Below are 14,222 nucleotides of genomic sequence, written 5' to 3'. Positions count from 1 at the left end.
TTTTGGGGAGAGCACAAGTGGGGGAGGGACAGAGAGAGGGAGACAGATCGAAGCGGGCTCCATGTTGACATGCTGACAGCAGCAAGCCTGATGTAGGGCTCGAACCCATGAACCATGAGATCATGACCTGAGCTGACATCGGACACTCAACCAAGTGAGCTGCCCAGGTGCCCCTGCTTTTGTCTTCTCTAAAAAGGGGATAAAGATGACGATAATACCATGTCTTAAGTTTTTGTTTTTGAGGAGTAAAGCCAATAATGTACATAAAGTGTCTGGCAGGTAATTCTTAGTAAATACATATTGTTGATGTTATGATAAAGCTTAACCTTATCTTTTTAATGAAATATTAATAAGGAGGGTCCAATTCTTAATACTGAGACTCAAGAGGAGGATGTATGGGTGAGAGGAACTTGCAAGTGCTGTCACACAGCTGTAAGCAGATCTGATCTCACAGATTTGCAGTGTTTCAGTTGGCTGGCCTTTCTCTGCCAGACAGTGAAGGCTCCGAGAGCCACACCTCAAACAATCAAAAACAACTGCACCTGCATTTGCTCTAACTCTTGTCATTTATGTAGCACTTTCGTACATAGTTTTCTCTTTGCCCTTTCCAACAACTTTGTGACAAGGTCCTTGTCATTCCCATTTTACAAATGAGACCTATGTGACTCACCCCAAGTTGTGCTACTGGTAGGAAGTGGAAGCTATTCTCAGCGTAAGTCTTTCCCTTTCTTCTGTGCTGACTCTACTAAGGTGGCTGTTCAGTTGTTTGGAAATTGACTACAATAACCTCTAAAACATACTCTCCAATGTGCTTCTCAAACTTCAGGGTTGGTGAGAGTGGTCTTTAAAAAAAGAAAGCTTTTTGGTTTGATGTAGTCCCCTTTGTTCATTTTTGCTTTTGTTGCCCTTGCCTGAGGAGAGAGATCCATAAAAATGTTGCTAAGACTGATCAGAGCGTTTACTATGTTTACTTCTTGTAGTTTTATGGTTTCCAGTCTCACATTTAAGTTTTTAATCCATTTTGAGTTAAATTTTGTGTATGGTGTAAGAAAATGATCTACTTTCATTCTTTTGCATGTAGCTGTCCAGTTTTCCCAACACCATTTATTGAAGAGTCTGTCTTTTCCCAGTTGCATATTCTTGCCTCCTTTGTCAAAGATTACTAAAACTAGTATAATATTTTGTCAGCTACACTTCAATAAAAAATAGGGATTCTTAGAGCCCACCACTAGAGAGTTTGAGGTTTGGGAGAGGGCTGGGAATTCTGCCATCTCAGTGGACCCAGATGTCCATCAGCATATTCTAGTATTCCAGTCTGACCTTCACTACATTTGGCTGCCCTTCCCCTAAGACTGTAGTTTGGGGTTATGCACACCTCTTCATTTCATTAAACACAGAGTCAGGTGATTCTGTTCACAGGTAGCCTAGGAAACTACACTTTCCAGGGACCAAGGATAAGTAAAACAGGATCATTGCCTTCATGGAGTTCACAAACAAGTGTGAGAAATTGACAAGTAAATAATCCAATGTCACAGTGTAATGAGACTGTTAAATTCATCTGGAGAATACTCCCATTTTGATCCTGCCCCTTCTATGTTTTTGCTTGTGTGTAGTTATATACACATATTGCCATATTTGTCATTAGCACAATCTGGGAGAATCTTCTCGAATTCTGTGCTTATGAAGGTCTCATATTAGGCTGCTCTATTTTATGACCCAATTTGTGCTTTAAATTGCATAAAATTTTTATAAACTTAACATAGACCTATATGTGTTTACATGTGAAAATCTTTTTCTCCCTTGTGTATGCACAACATTTTTTATTAGCTACTATGAATAATATGAACTAGTTCCTCATAGTCATCTTGGATGATACCATTTGTTTGATCAGTGATATTACTTATCAAGTGCTTTTGTTTATCTGTATTACTTAATTCTCATAATGATTTGGTGAGGTAGATACAAGAATTATTATCTCTGTTTTACAGAGTGTTGGCTTTATCATTATTGCCCTGCTGGTCAGTGGCAGAGCTGGAAGCAAACCTCAACCTCTGACTCCTAATGCATGGCTCTATTCATGGCACTGCAGAGCAAAACAAATCAGCAAGCTTTGAGTGAAGCTGCAGAGACTGGAAAATGCTTAACCTGGACAGGATTTCTGTAACATAACCATAGGGATCCAGTAATCTTCACTTAGCAGTACTGATCAATGACCTGTTCTGCCCAGTCCTTAAGACTGTGTTTGAATATTGATGGTGGTAAGCAAAGCACATTACAGGACAGAGAGCAGCAAATGCACCAGGCCCATTAAGTATGAGTAAAATGACCACTTTTAAAAGCAGTTTATGTGCCTCACAGGGAAAACACACACATGGATAAAAGGAAACCAAAAACCAACAACTTAGTACCTTGGAAACCCATCAAGAAAACTTACCTGAAGCAAGGATTATTGCCTCTATCAGAGAGAGGCTAGATGTCAGTGTCTGTTTTATCATTTTCTTCTCTTAGCCATTTTGACCTTCCCTTCGTAACATAGTTAATAATTATATGTGTGCTTTGGAAAGTAAGCCAATTCTTTCCTTGCTCCATATGATGATTTTTATTTGGAATCTTTGACGTACATAAAATACTAGAGATAGTTAAAAACAAGTTTGTATGGATTGGTTAGCAACACCCAGTTATTAATGGATAGACTCATTAGGGAAATTAAAGATATAGTCCCAGAATAAATGGTGTCCAAAGCTGGCAAGAAGCCCTGTTTGAATATTCATATTACCACCCAAACAGCTGGAGATAGAGAGTGCATGATTCACTGGCTTTAGTGGCGGCTTCATAGTGAATAAAGTAGTTTTATGAAAATCAATAGAGTGACTAAAATTACCAAGTGCATTACTTCAAAGATATTAAGCATCATAAATCAAACATGTCAGCTGAAGAATAATGATGATGTTATATACGAACAAGAAAGCATGCTATCAGCTGAGGAAGTGGTCAGAATCTTATCCTAGGGCTTCTGAGGAAAACTAGTTGCTTTTTGTTTGTTTGTTCATTTGCATCCCTCTTAAGGCAGTTTATTACAGTCTTACAAAGCAAAATATACAATTTTGTAATCACTGACAGACAGTTGGAAGGGAGAAAAAAATCCAACCATGCTGAAAGATTTGGCTGGAATTGTCTCCACTCAATGAACAGAGATTGGCCTGGCTGAGAGTGCATTTGTCAACACCATGTACTCTCAGGCAGCACGATAGAGCTGAGGATGTTCCAGAACTGCTAAGTAGCAAAGTGCCTGACATGCTAATTAATTCGAGACTTGGAATGCCAGGGTTGCAGGGTCTGCAGAAAACATTTAGTGTGACCATTCCCGTGATGCTCTCAACTCTTCTACAACCCTAATTCCTGCATGTTTGGGCCCATGAATCCCTCTCCAGCAAGGTAGTCCATTCCGATCTGAGGAAAGCAGCCATTCCATTCATGACTGGAAGGAAGTTCTGAAACAGTTCAGTTCCATTGTAGCCACATAGCATCATCTCAAGTAGTGAAGACTGCCTTCATGTAGGCAGCTCCTGAATCTTCCCTTCTCCACAGTAAACACCATTAGTGTCTCCAGCTGTTCCTCTGCTTTCATGCTTTCCAACCCTTCTCTTTTCTGTTTGGGCCTTGCCAGACACATTCTGGTATTCATGTCCTTTTTGAAGGGTGGTGCCCAAACATGAAATATGGTCAGTCTGACCACTACGGAGTACAGTTGAACTAATTCCTTCCTCACTCTTGGTATTTCATTTTCTGTGAATAGTGAACAACTTTGGCTTCTAAACCCTACAGATGATTCCTACTGATGAAATTATACCAATTTATTCATCCAATATTTATTGAGCACTCATTATGTGTTAAGCACTGTGCTAGGTGCTGGGAATTCATACATCTGCCTGCAAGGCCTGTAGAACATAATAGGACAGATTACTATAAATATGATTAATGAGATAATGGTGTGAAAAAGGCTATGGCAGGGAAAAGAGTAGGACTTTAGTTAGACAAAGAGGGGTACCTAAACCAGCCTGGGGTGGTAGTGGTGACTGTGAGACTAGAGAGGAACAGGGGGTTAGGTGGGGCTTCTGGGAAGCCTGGAGCTGGGCCTGGCTTCTGATGAATGATGGGAGTAAGCAGGGGGCGGGGGGGGGGGGGGGTGGGGGAGGGGAGAATGACATTCCAGGCAAGGAGATTAGCAAGTGCCAAGACTCAGAAGTGAAAGAGAAAAATAAATATCTGTACAGGACTCCAAGTATTTAAATGTTAATGGTGGGGAGTGCTGAGAGATGAAAGAAGAGGCTTGAAAGGAATAAAACATACTCCTGCCAAGGGGTTTGGATTTTATTCTGAGCATAATGAGAAAGCCTCTAGGGGAGCAGAAATGGAAAACTCCCAGACTCCTGTGTTACTGCAGCAGAGATAAGACTCAGAGCACAGACATTGGGTCTGGGTGACATGGCTTCCTGTGGAGTTTCCTCAGACAGCTTTATATGGTAATATAAATTGTTTTAGGTGCTGACCTCATTGGACATATGAAAGGCAGTGAGTCTATAGTTCTTTGGTCCTCTAGCCCTGTGGTCTTTTCCTTCTACATAAGCTGCTGAGACCATAATGCTGGTATGCCTTTATGAGGTAAAAGGAAGTAAGTAGGAACCATGTTTGCCCATATGTAATGGACATTATCTGTATCTTTTGTACTGCTTGTGGGAATAAATCAAAGTAAAAATAACTTCAAACTCAATCCAAGCTTTCATTCTTGCCCATTTGTAACTCTGGACTTTACTGTATAGTATGGCCTAATCCAAAAGGGAAATGACAGATCTGGTTTCCTGGATTGGAGACTGTAAATTTATAGCGGCATCTAGCCATGAGAGTGTGTGATATTGTTCAGCAAAAATCAATGGCCCAGATTGGGATGACAAGAAGGTAGATGCTTTTCTGGATAGCAGAGAAGGACCAGGGAGGCAAAGATGTTGAGAATATTGATGAACATAGTAGGCTGAAAAAAAAGCATCCTACAAAACATATTCACTTCCTAATCCCCCAAATCTGTACATATTATGTTATATGGCAAAAATGTGGGTAAGTGTCTTGAAATGAGATGTTTATCTTAGATTATACAGGTGGGCCCTGGTGTCATCACATGTATCTTTATAAGAGAGGGGCAGAGGAAACTTTGATATGAACGCAGGAGAGAAGGCAGTATGAAGATGAAGGCAGAGATTGGAGTTATATAGCTACAAGTCAAGGAAGGCCTGGAGCACCAGAAACAAGGAGAGAAGCACTGAGCAGATTCTCTTCCAGAGCCTCTGGAGGGAGTGTGGCACCTTGATTTCAGATTTCTGCCTCCGAAACTGTGAGATAATAAATTTCTCTTCTTCTAAGACTCCAAGTTTGTAGTATTTGTTATAGCAACCACAGGAAACTAATACAATGAGAGGGTAGCTGAAGCAGGGGACATGGAGCCTCAGTTAGACACAGAAGATGGCAGAGGTAAGGAGATGTTGCTATACTGGGAAGAATTGGAGGCCTTTATGAGGTGCTGGGAATATAGGAGCAAGACAGAGAGAAATTTGGATGGAGAAGTGGTTGTAGTCAGGAAGAATTTAAATTTCAGAGATGGAATTGAGGAGATGAAGGAAGTGAAAGACTAGGGTTGTGACTGGGTTATCCACACAAACATTGCAATCTCCCAAGGTGATGACAGGTCTTGTGCAGAGAGGAAGACTGTGAATCAGACGCCAGAGTCCACAAGGAATCAAGAAGAAGTGAAGGGAGATAACAGGTGAAGGGTGGGAAGATGCAGAGGGTTCAGGGTGATAGAGCCAGAAGGCAGGTGCCATAATGGAATCTGTTTGGAATTTTATTCAAGATAGATAAATCATGGTCTTGGAGAGATACTGGAGCAAAGAAAATGCCCGCCCTGTTTTTTGAGTCCAAGGTACATGAGGTGTTGGAAAGTGAGCAGTTGTACTAGAGGGATCTCCTGGAGCAGGGAGTCTGTGTCCTCTGGAGAAATCTAGGAGACCCAGGACATAAAGAGAACATTCATGAAGTGACTGATGATGGATGGGTATTTGTTAACATGTAATGTGATATATCAATTGACTCAACATATATCAGCACTTGAAAACTACGACCAAGTCAGGATATGCCTGATGACGCAGTAATAAAGATGCATCTTTTCAGAAATTTGCACATGTGCTCAGGTGATACACATGCTTCAGTATATCCCTGTATTAGCCAGCTCTAGGCCTGCTGGAGAATGATGAATGAGCTCCTTCAGTAAGTTTAGTAATGGGCTCATTTTAGTTAGCTTGTGAATATCAAATTTTAGGAAACTTCAATAACTAATTTAGCAAGTTACTCTAAGTAACATTTTGCAGAATATTAAAAGGAAGGTCTATGGAATTGCTTGTCATTTATTTGTCTCTGAGCATCAAAGAAATGACCTGCAATTTGGGAAGACTTTAAAGACTCTCAGGAGGTCTTTTGTAATTCACAGTAATTCTCCAGACTGAATATGCTTAAATTAATTTGCACTCTTTTGCTTGGTCACTTAACCTGTTACAAGTCACAAAATTGTATTTATGCCTATTCCTCATTTCTCTGTCTTGTCCACAAATATGTCATGAGAGACTTTATTAAAGATTCCTCAGACACCATCAGCTTGAGCTAATGTGTTACTATATTAATAATATCTAATATTAAGCGCTTTAGATAACTGTCATTTAATTCTCTGGACATCCTTATTAGGGAGGTATTTTAGTATCACTGTGTCATGGATGGGGATAGTGTGAAGCTGAGGGGGGAGATAAGTAACATGCAGAAGGTCAACTAGCAAACAGAAGAGCAGGGATTCAGTCCTAGGCAGGGCTTCAGAAACCTTGTCCTTCCTCATTTTGCTGAGGAGTTTTACACTTCCTGAAGGGTACGAATGGGAATGTGTCTTCAGATAAAAAAGTGCTCTGTTCTTCCGTTAAGCCCAAAGGCGTTCTACTGGAGACCCAGGTACTACAGCGTTGATTGCTGCCTGCAGCCTGGCCCACAGCTGAGTAGCTCCTCAGGCTGTGTTGGTCCCTGAAGTCTCTAAAAGTGCCTCTCTTCTCCCTGAGTGTGATTCGCATCCTGAGCCCTGAGTGCTCCAAGCCCAGGTGCCAGGACTGACACCTTCATTTGGGAAAACTAGTGGGTCTCCCACCAGCTGAGAGGGTGGGACTTTCTTCTTGTTGCCATCTTGGTTCTGGGGCTGGGAAAAGTCACATGGTCTCTTCTTCTGCAGAGGGAGCTGTTTTTATGCTCCTGTTCTCTAGGGCTGAGTCTTCTCTCTTCTTGTCTTCTACTTATTCCACTTCTACCAGTGTCCCCCTCCCTGTTCCTATCTTTCTCAGGCTCTTTCTTTTTCTTTGTCTATTCACTACCCTTCTCCTAATCTAGATTCATCCCACCCTTCTCCAGGACTCTTCTTACCCAGAGGCAAGATTTGACTATATATTCTTTCCTTATCAATCTAGTAACCCAATCTGCAAAAGAAATATGATCAGCCAGTCAATAATTGTTCTTATTCTGAATCCATACCAGTTCCTAGTGATCCAAGCTTCCTTTCCTAAGCCTTCCCAAACCATCTTTTTGGGAACTAATCCTAGAGTCTATCTGCAGTTTATAGGATTAATATCTGTAGATATTAATCTATATAACTCATATGAATATAGTATATAAATCTACTTATAATGTATGTAAAAATCATAAAGATTATATAAATCTATAAATAAAATAGAAATATATAAACCTATAGAATTTCTAGTTTTGAAAAATATTAGAACAGTATTTGCCTATTGTCAGAGCTCCAGCCTAGGCAGTGGATCAGGGACCTTGTCTGCAAGTTCTTTCCATGTTCTGGGATGTTACTCACCAAGGCCTGAGACTTAAACCCATCTAGACCAGACAGAAGCTCTCTGAAAATCTCTCTGACTCAAGCTTCCAATCCCTCTTACAACATTTATTCTATCCTTGTTAGGTCTGAAGATCATTCTCATGGACGGAGAAGCCTAAAGTAGACTGAGTGTTGAGGGCTGACATTTGGTCATCCAGCAGTACTGCATGGTGCATTCCAAAGAGATAATTTGCATTTAACTCCTGGAGGCTATCTAAATTAACCCTTTTCGTTTATAGCTGAGGTAACTGATAATAACCAGAAATAAAATCCAGGTTTCTTGACCCCCAGTTTATACACTTTTTTTTTAAATTAGATTTTACTAACAGGTTCTCAAATTTTCTAAACAGATCAAACAGATTAGATACATTTGAGACTCTAGATCTTTAAAAAAATTTTTTTTAATGTTTATTTAGTTTTGAGAGACAGAGAGAGAGCTGGGGAGGGGCAGAGAAAGAGGGAGACACAGAATCTGAAGCAGGCTCAAGGCTCTGAGCTGTCAGCACAGAACCCGACAAGGGGCTCTAACTCATCAGCCACAAGATCATGAGCTGAGCTGAAGTTAGTCGCTTAATCAACTGAGCCTCCCAGGCACCCCAAGACTCTAGATCTTTAAGGCATATTCTAGTTATTTCTTATTAAAAGAACTTTTCTCATACCAAATCTATCTCATGCTATGTAGAAATATAAATGCAACATTCAAAGATTGAGGAAAATAGTAAAGATAGCGTGTTAGCATAGATTTTGGCATAATTGGGGTCCTAGCTCTATCAGGGGACAATGGTCCCATTCTTTGAACTTATGAAGTAAATTGATAGGATAACTGTTGAAAAATCCATTCTTTAAAATTCAGCTTGAAATACAAACATAGCTAAATACAGATATAACAATTTGTTATTTTATTCTAAAATCATATACCTTAAAAAATGTGATCTTCCGTAAAACGCTTCTATCAGCAAATGGGAGAGGTAAAGACTTTCTCAGTGGATGTGCCCTGGGATTGATGTAAAACATGGACAAGTAACAAATGATAGGGGTACTGATTTCCCAACACAGACATTTTCTTGTTGTCTTTCACAAGAGGAGCATTCAGGTTCATCTGAGGCTGATCCTTGTAGTGGGCCTAGAGGCATGTTCAGGAAGATGAAATCATGTTGGATAATGTACATACAAGGCTATGACTGAAGAACCAGGAGAGAAAGGCTCTCCTCACCACTCATGGGTTCAAATCTACCTTTTTCTTTGAAATCTATGAGTAAACATTCCATTATGGTTAAATTTTCTTCTTTAATATTTACTGGCTCTTCAAATAATGGAAGAAAATAATAGGCTAGATGAAGAAATAAGCGGTGATTACTGTGGCAGGTAGAATATCTGTGAGGTATGTTCTCCATTGCTGAGATGGAGGGGCACCATACAGCAAGGACATGAGAGTAGCCTGTAGGAGGTGAGAGTGTTCCTTGGTGGATAGCCAATAAGACTGGGAACCTCAGTCCTACAACTACAGGGAAATTAATTCTGCCAATGACCTGAGGGAGCTTGTAAGAAACCATTTCCTAGTTGGGATTCTAGATGAAGACATATCTAGCTGACACCTTGATTTGAGCCTTACGAGACCCTGACCAGAGGACCCAACTAAAATGTGCCAGACTACTGACCCCTGGAAATGATGAGAAAATAAACCTGTGTTGTTGTAAGCTGCTAAGTTTGTAACTTGTTACACAGCAATAGAAAATAAATTCAAGGGGCACCTGGGTGGCTCAGTCGGTTAAGCGTCCGACTCCGGCTCAGGTCATGATCTCGCGGTCTGTGAGTTTGAACCCTGCGTTGGGCTCTGTGCTGACAGTTCAGAGCCTGGAGCCTGTTTCAGATTCTGTGTCTCCCTCTCTCTCTGACCCTCCCCTGTTCATGCTGTCTCTGTCTGTCTCAAAAATAAATAAATGTTAAAATAAAAAAATTTAAAAAAAAGAAAATAAATTCAAGTGTGTTCTAGGATTTTTCCTAAAATTATTTGGATTTTACTTAGTTGCATTTAATATTACTCTGAACCCACCAGGTGGATGAGGCATCCTTAAAACATCTGTTACAGTAGAAAGCCAACTTGGGATTTAAATCCCAATTTGGGATTTAAATTTGGTGTGGAAAACCTAAAAAAGCTTTAGCTGTTACTATTGGACCAGCATAGTGATTATGCGCATGAACATTGGAATCTGAATCCACCACTCTGCTACTTAAGGGACATTGGTTAAATTACTTAAGCTTTTTTTTCGAAATTGAAAGACAAATATTTCTCTTGTATACTTGATGTGCAGTTTAGTGAAATGCTGTGTTTTAGCAGTGTCCAGCACGGAGCAAATATTTAATGAATAGTCACTATTATTATTATTCTAATCAAAAAAGGAAAGGCTGTGAGGATGGTAAAGGGCCATGACAGCAAGAAAGAGAAAAAAAGCAAAGCATGTACAGGGAAAAATGCATTTATATGTAAGCTTTTCCTGCAGGTCACCAGCTATCACAAGTAGTCAGCAGCCAGATTTTATTCATGTGGAAACCTTCAGAGAGCCTGGAGATAGAGTGAGTGCCATTTTTTTTTCCCCACAGTGAAATAGATTGCATCCCTAGGTTATGTGTCAGTCACCTAAGGCCTATTCAGATTCTGTTCCCGTTTTGAATTTAATGCTCTGCCTATCTCCCTGAACCCGAGGCCACTCAAAAGTGAAGCTGAAACTACAGATGATCAAAAAGTGGCGTATACAGATAAAAGGGAAGTCACAAGATATGTCTTTCAAACCTGACTCCATTGGCGGTCTCTGTTTGCCAGGGCTGAGGAGAATGAATAGCTCCATTTTGCAAGGCTTTGGACATCGTCTCTAACAATGAAAGCATGTCTATTTATAAGAGACTTAAAAAATGCAAAAAGAGAGAAGAAAGAAAAACTTGCTACCTCTATCCTTTTTTCCCTAAATTTAATGGGCTTAATGCATTCTATTTTTCCATGCATTGGAACAGGAAGCAACATGGAAAGTTAAATCTGTTAACATTTAATGTCCATATATTTTAAGATATAATGGAATTATAAAATGGAAGACATTTGAATGAGATTTAGTGAATTTAGTGGTAAATTTCCAAATAGAATGTGAAAGTGTTTTTTTTTTTTTAATTTTTGCAAACTTTCTAAGATGTCAAATTAATCTTTTCTGGCCTTCAAAGCCCTTCATTTTGTTTCAACAGTAGGTACACTATGGGTGTTATCTATAGGGATATTAAATGTTTGTCTTCTCTAACAACAACAAACATAGGAAAGAAAAATACAACTTTAAATTTTTAATATAACACAAAGTATTTATTACTTAGTGTCTGTCTTTATATAATAAAAAAAATTAAGAATTGAGTAACCCTCAAGGACTAGCTCTTTTCTTATTCTTTTTGTACCTTCCCCACAGCCTTATCTAGGTCCAGTAAGTTTTCAAGGAAGGAATGAATTGTTTCAGACTCTAGTCCCTAAGAAGTAGTCTGGTCTGATGGAAAAAGAACTGGATTGAGATCCAAAGCCCAGCTGCCACCAAAGCGTGGCCTTGGCAAAGTCACTTTCCCTCTGGGCTGTAGTTTCCTTGTGTGAAAAACAAGATGGTTGATCTGTTCCCTTTCAGCTCTAACATATGGGAATTTAATGAAGCAAAGAAAATTCCCTGAAGTAGGACAACAGTGCTTTTTATGAATACGTAAGAGATTAAACAACTACACAATGAGGCAGATTTTTGGAGTATGTACATGTGTAGAAGGATGCTTTTAGGCTGACTCTCAATCTTTTTGACAAAATCTGCTTCAGAGATGTTGAAGAGGTATTGAAAATGCCCCACTTAAAATGTCTTTTCTTCTTCTTGAAAAGGTTATGTGTTATCTACTGGCAATCATTTTAGAAGGTATTACTTACATGGAACATATATTTGTGGGAGTATATGTGTGTGTGTGCGTGTGTGTCATCACACCCTTGTGTTGTTGTAATTACAACCAAAGAAATCATCACCATCACACTCCTGTGACAACAACTCACAGAGCTTTAACATTTTTTGTGTTTTATGTCTGAAAAGGAGGGATGTGGAAGAGTGGAAACGACTCATTTCCAGCTGCTTTTGTCCTCAGGTATAAAGCATAACAAGTTTCAAGAGCAAAGGAGGAATGTAAAGGGTAAGAATAAAAGGAATCGCTCTTTGAAAACTAATGGCAAGTGATAAAAATAAGTTACTAAAAGACAGAGCACCTTTTGATACAGAGCAAGCTTTGATTCTGACAGTGTTGGCTCTTGCTGGAACAAGCACAGAGAAATGAGAGCCTTGGCTATTTCAACCCTTAGACACCTACCCCAGAAAATCCTGCTGGAACCAATTACCAAGCATTTTATAGATTCCTGCCATAAGCTCTGCCAAAGATGCCATCTGCTCAGACCCACCTAGCACTGACCTGTTGGTTTCCTAACCTGCACGTGTACTGGTAGGATGCAGCTGCCTAATACAGCCTGCCTGCCTCCAACCCATGCCCGGAGTTAGTCTTACAACGAGATGGCTTAGATAGTAATGGGTTAGACAGACAGCAGTGCATCCTGCAAATGAGGTCATACAAGCCACCAGCCTTCCAGTCTCTCTTGGGTAATGAGCCGCTGGGAAATGCATTGAATGGGAAGACACAGAGAAATACATCATCTATTTACCACCAGGCTTATACCTGACCATGGAGAAAGCTTTCAAAATGAAAAATTATAAAACATAATGCTGTGAAACAGAACTGTAATTCTCTTGTTAGTTGGAATCAGGTCACTGGAAAGAGAGCACAAGTTGCTTCTTAGACAAATGGCTTGAATGTAAAAGGGAGTGAGAATCTGGGATGTTCCAACTCATACCTTTTCCCACATACCCTGGTTCTTTTAGAGCTTTTTGTTTGCTGAGAAAGATGGGAATGACTCCTCTGAGACATTCGGAAGCAAGGAAGGGTGATAAAAAGCACTTTGGGGTGGAAACAGGAGACTTGGGTGGGCCTGTTGGTGTACTTATTACTAGTGCTTTCACTTGGAGCTAGCTTCTTAGCTTTGATGCTTCTCAGCACCCTGATCTGTAAAACAAAGGTGAGAATACCATTCCTGTCCACCTCATGGTGTTTTGAAAATTGAAGAGAGAATGTCTATAAAGATCTAAACACTCTTCCTTACAACACACACTGAATGTTATTAGTACTGCAAAGTCATTTGTGTGTTATCATACTTGTATTGCTCTGTGAAAGATTCTTAAAATATCCAGACTCAAAGATCAGCACACAGAGACTGTGTTGACATTAATAAAAGCTCAGGTCAAACAAAAATCATTTCCTTGCCTTAATCCAAACTTCCAGCTCTCTTTTCTGGTTATTGTGGCACAAGGCAACATGAGCAGCAGTTTCCTGAAGTGCCCTGTTCTAGGCGGTGCTGGAAGTCCTGCATGGGAACCAGCATAAGTGTGGGAAGTTTTTGGAGATGGTGGAGTTGCAGATCATCTTGAAGAACTATGACCCATGGAAGGACCAACACTTCTTGGGCACCATCAGGCTTGAGTCCACACCCCACCTCAAGGTCTCTGTATGTGTTTGGGGAGACCAGCAGCACTGTGATGAGGCCAAGGCTGTGGATATTCCCCACATGGACATTGAGCTGCTGAAGAAACTCAAGAATAAAAAATTAGTCAAGAAACTGGCCAAGAAGTATGATGCCTTTCTGGCTTCAGAATCTCTGATCAGGCAGATCCCATTAATCCTGTATCCTGGCCTGAATAAGTCTGGCAATTTCCCTTCCTTGCTGACCTATGTGGTGGACAGAGTTGATGAAGTGAAGCCCATGATCTAATTCCAGATGAAGAAGGTGCTGTGTCTGGCAGTGGCTGTTGGCCACCTACGAAGATGGCAGATGATGAGCTTGTGTACAATACCTACTTGGCTGTCAATTTCCTGGTATCATTGCTCAGGAAGAATCGGCAGAATGTCTGGGCTTTATACATCAAGAGCACCATGGGCAAGCCCTGGCACCTGTACTAACACACAGTTTAATAAACCCTTGTGCTACCATTAAAAACAATAACAATTATCACTTACAGTGTTCATATTATGCTTACTTAAAAAACTTTTTCAGTCTCAGATCACTTTTTTTTTTTTTTAGAAAACAACAACAACAATGACAACAACACCCACCACCACCAAACTTCCAGGTGGCTGGGATTCATGCACCCTTGAGTCCCTG

General features: G+C 40.2%; 1 pseudogene; it reads left to right on the top strand.

Moving 5' to 3' along the window:
- The window catches only part of LOC128315773 (60S ribosomal protein L10a-like), a 43,985-nt pseudogene extending 29,965 nt beyond the window's left edge, over positions 1 to 14,020 (top strand).
- Positions 14,021 to 14,222: the final 202 nt, after the last annotated feature.

The sequence above is a fragment of the Acinonyx jubatus genome, chromosome B2, assembly GCF_027475565.1.
Source record: "Acinonyx jubatus isolate Ajub_Pintada_27869175 chromosome B2, VMU_Ajub_asm_v1.0, whole genome shotgun sequence".
NCBI classification, from domain to species: domain Eukaryota; kingdom Metazoa; phylum Chordata; class Mammalia; order Carnivora; family Felidae; genus Acinonyx; species Acinonyx jubatus.
The sequence above is the reverse complement of the archived record's forward strand: the minus strand, read 5'-3'. Positions and strand labels throughout refer to the sequence as shown.